We start from the raw sequence: 5,040 nt of genomic DNA, 5'->3' as shown, positions 1-5,040 counted from the left end.
TTATGGGTGTTGTGCAGCGATCAATTTACAGTGTGTTTACATTTCAAACCAGATTACACAGCTGCTAACAAGCAAGCAAATTAAAAGTAAAACATATGCACACCCTGGAGTAATTCATTAATATTTTATGGCAGCCTTGAGTCATTTTGCTTATTTAGCTTTGTGCTTTTAAATATATTGACATACAGTTTTTACTCTTCATGAGTTTACAGATATCCCTAATCTTGCTACATATTACTTCTTGACTGAGCACTCGTACCCTAAATTAAAAGCAAGGGAAAAACCTTTTCTGCTGTAAAGTCTTAGAAAGTTTTTTTTAATATATTTTTGCCTTTCATTGACTTTGTGGCCACACATTTCTCTGAAGCACAAACAAACAAAAAAAACATTGCTGCAGTTAAAAATATTGCAGAAATTGTAAAACTACACAATTGCCATAATTTGGTTTCTTAAGGCCTGCTGTCTGCTGTACAGCTGTCATTAGCAGATACCACATGTCTGTTACATACCTCGGTCTATTCCTGAAGCATTTCTGCATTATTTTTTTTCCCACTTATTCAGGAACTATGTTCATATTAGTCATCTGTGATTTACATAACCTCAAAATTTTATAGCTGGTAAGAGCAATTCTTGTGCTGTTGCATTTGTCCGTATTTTATATAACTATATATATATACTCACACACACACACAAGTTTATGGTATAAAAAGTGAAAGGTACAGTATAGTTAGTACATGGTGATACTATCAGCTCCAAAACTCAATCAAAAGAACTATTGAAAAGAACTTTTGAAGAACTAAATAAATAAATGTACTTATTTTAAAGCATACATAATAAAAAAAGTTAAATCCGAAGGTGATCTGAGATTAATGTCTTTTTTCTTTCCTTTTCTTTTTGACTGATATGCAGTCTCACACATGGCTTCTTGTCCAAAAACATATAGTGCCGATGTGAAGCTGGAGCTGTAAGTTACAAATAAAACATTACCCTAGTTTATCAAGAAAAACCTTGACTCCTTCTATAAGTCTTCTTTTTTCTACCAAAAAGTTGGTCAACACTCAGAGTTCAAGATGGCGCCAGTGTGTACGGCACGCCGTCCGACTCGCTCTCTTTGTTTTGTTGTTTTTGTTCTTTTCGCTCTATTTGTACATTTATGCTTCTATGGTTCCAGTGCCTTGATTTATTATGACCGTCAGGCGCTTCTGGACATTAAAACATCGGTAGATTTACAATTTGGATGTGGTCTGGGTCCGAGAAACCGAGGCTTCGAGTTCCTCTCAGACATCCCCGCTGAGCTGCTAAGCTGTCCACATCTTATTCCGGAAAGGCGTCCCCGCAGAAGACGTGGTAAACGTGGAGGACTGGCGGTGAGGATTAAAGCTTATCTAGCATCTCTTCGCTGTCGAGGCGGCTCTCCTCGACTTGGATGGTGTCCTCGTTTCCTGGATGTAAGACGCCGTTGGATTTGTCACGTCTTTCCGGGTTTGTGCGCCTCTCAGATGGATGTGGAGAAGATTTTTTATTACAGACGACGGCGGGATAAATGGAGGAATGTGGACAGTGCTAATCTCAAGCGGTTGAACGATGTCTCCACCCCAACTTGTGAAGCTGGATCATCAACCGTCTCCTTGGCGTTGCTTAATGCTAGGTCACTAGCTAACAAGACCTTCATGCTACACGATCTCTTCACTTCTCGGGATTTGGATTTTTTATTCATCACAGAAACTTGGTTACAAGAAGGTCAGTTGTCCCCGTTCTCTGAATTTCTACCTCAGAACTGTACTTTTATAAACTCTCCCCGACAGACTGGAAAAGGCGGAGGTCTGGCTACAATTTTTAAATCCAGTTTTTATTGTCAACAATCACACATACAATCATTTTGCAGTTTTGAACTCCAAGCTTTTGAACTAAAATTAACTGAACCAATTTTGTGTGTGGTGATCTATCGTCCGCCAAAGTTCAACAAGGACTTCATTCATGAATTCTCTGAACTTTTGGCAGGGATTGCCGTAGAGCACGATCATATTTTAATTATAGGTGATTTTAATATACACATATGCTGCCCAGATAAACCTCTGGTGAAGGACTTTTTGGACTTGATTGATTCATTTGATTTTATACAATCTGTGGTTGGACCAACACATTCAAAGGGCCATACTCTGGATTTGGTGTTATCACACGGGCTTTGTTTGGATACCATTGAAATCTTTCAGACTTGTATTTCAGATCATTTCCCTGTATTATTCTCTATCAAGATTTCACCTCCTGTGGTTACAAGCAATGTTAAACCTTTACTTTGTCGTACCATTAACTCTGATACTGCTCTTCAACTGAATGCAATCTTAGCTCCTACTACATTCCCTACTGATAACCTTGATATTGAAGCTCTTGTTACAAATTTTAACAACATCTGCTCTAATGCTCTAAATACCGTAGCTCCTTTGAAAATTAAATCAACTACAAGAAAGAAAGTTTTGGAGCCGTGGCTTAATGAAACCACACGCGCGCTTAGACGAGAATGTAGGCGCGCTGAGAGGAGGTGGAAAAAAGATAAGCTTCAGGTTTCCTTTCAAATTTTGAGAGACAGTCTAATTAATTATCAGAAGGCTGTCAAATTAGCAAAATCGAAATATTTTATTACTTTTGTAGCTTCAAATAGGCATAGGCCGCAGGTCCTTTTTAATGTCCTGGATAGGATTGTCAATCCCTCGATTATATCAAGTCCTTTAGACTCTGTTGAACGTTGTGAGGCTTTCTCTATGTTCTTTATAGGAAAGATTGAAGCTCTTAGAGGCTTGAATAAGCTGGTAGACTTAGATTCCCTTGGAATGCCACAATGCCCAGCAACTCTAGAGCACTTTCAGCCAGTTTCCATGGATGAACTGAAGTTGGTTATAAACCATCTGCGGCCTTCAAATTATCCACTGGACTGTCTTCCTACTCGTCTGATAAAAGACATTTTTCTGATTTTTGGCAGCTACATTCTTAAGGTGATAAATACCTCATTGCAGTCAGGTTGTGTACCATCTACTCTCAAACATGCTGTGGTCAAACCTCTTCTTAAAAAATCCAATCTAGACCCCAGTGACCTAGCAAACTTCAGGCCCATTTCTAAATTGCCTTTCTTATCTAAAATTCTTGAGAAATTAGTTTTTATTCAGCTTGAAATGTTTTTAAAAGACAATAATATAACTGAGAAGTTCCAGTCTGGGTTTAAAGTTGCTCATAGCACTGAATCTGCCTTGCTCCGAGTGTATAATGATCTCCTCTTAACAGTTGATTCAGGCAACATTGCAGTTTTATTACTTCTAGATTTGAGCTCTGCATTTGATACTGTAGATCATCAAATTCTCTTACATAGATTAAAACACTGTGTTGGCCTGCGAGGCTCAGTATTCCAATGGTTCAAGTCTTATTTAGAAAACAGAACCTTTTCTGTTCATCTTGACCAATCCTGTTCTGGGGCCAGACCATTAAAGTATGGTGTTCCCCAAGGGTCAATTTTAGGGCCCATTTTGTTTATCTTGTATTTACTGCCTCTTGGTAAAATTTTCCAAAAATTTAATATTTCCTTTCATTGTTTTGCAGATGATATCCAGATTTATTTGCCCCTTATATTGCAAAATGGTACAACTGATTCTCTTCAGCTGTTGCTAAACTGTTTAGCTGAAGTTAAATTATGGATGGAAAAAAACTTTCTTCACCTCAATGAAAGCAAAACTCAAGTTCTATTATTTGGTCAGAAACTTCAGACTACAAATCCAGATCAGATTCTTGGTTCTTTAGCTCGCTCTTATCAGACCTCTGCTAGGAATCTTGGTTTCACTTTTGACAGCTCTCTAAAGCTACATAAACAAGTTAGTTCTGTCGTTAAATCGAGTTTTTACCACCTTCGGCTTTTAGCAAAAGTTAAATCTTATTTCGGTTTTAAGGACTTTGAAAGACTTATCCATGCCTTCATAACAACTCGACTGGATTACTGCAACTCTTTATATAGAGGGATGGAAAAATCACAGATTCAGCGACTTCAAATGATCCATAACGCAGCAGCACGGCTTCTCACAGGAACCAGGAAGCATGACCACATAAGGCCAACTCTGGCATCTTTACACTGGCTGCCTGTTTTTTATCGAATAGATTTTAAGATTCTTTTGTTAACTTTTAAAGTTTTAAATGGGTTAGCCCCCCCTTATCTTCGGGACCTTTTAAATTTCCAGTCTGTGTCCAGAACGCTACGATCAAATAATCAGTTATTACTTACAGTTCCTCGAACTCGACTTAAGAGGAAAGGAGATCGAGCTTTTTCTGTTGCTGCTCCTGTTTTATGGAATAACTTACCTTTCCAGATTAGATCTGCCCACAGCCTGGACCATTTTAAATCGCTTCTTAAAACTCATTTTTACTCTTTGGCATTTAAATGATGTGTGTTCTGTTTTGTCATTGTGTTGTTGTTTTTGTGTTGTTGTTTTTGTGCAGCACTTTGGTGCAGTCTTGTCTGCTGTAAGGTGCTATATAAATAAATTTGACATTGACATTGACATATCTGCACAGCTTGCCCACTACAGCCCATAAAACTATTAAAATCTATCCTTAGTGAAGTTTGAATCCTTGCTTGCAATGTTACTTATTTGTAACACTATACCATGAAATATTATCACCTGTTCAGCATCTCCTGGATTGATTGCTTCTTTGCTTTGTATTATAAGATCCAAGTAAAGATTCATAAAGCTATTGGGTAAAAGTACAGCTTGTTTTTGATCGAAGAGGAAAACTGTGCGAAATTTGAGGCTGAGCAGGGACATCGGTCAAAGAATGGTGGTGAATGTTTTTATTGTGATCAAATATGTTTTTATTGGTAAATGTAGTCATTTACCAATTGAGTTACTTAGCTGGAGTCACTCTTACTCCAACTAATGACTTTCACAATGCAGCTACAGTTATCAGGACCTGTGATATATCCCAAGTATACTTGGGACTGTATCAGGAAATTCGTAGATATTTTGTTATTAATCACTAAAATAACTCCACAAAATGCTACAA

This window comes from Xiphophorus maculatus, chromosome 8 (genome assembly GCF_002775205.1).
Source record: "Xiphophorus maculatus strain JP 163 A chromosome 8, X_maculatus-5.0-male, whole genome shotgun sequence".
NCBI classification, from domain to species: Eukaryota; Metazoa; Chordata; class Actinopteri; order Cyprinodontiformes; family Poeciliidae; genus Xiphophorus; species Xiphophorus maculatus.
The sequence above is the reverse complement of the archived record's forward strand: the minus strand, read 5'-3'. Positions refer to the sequence as shown.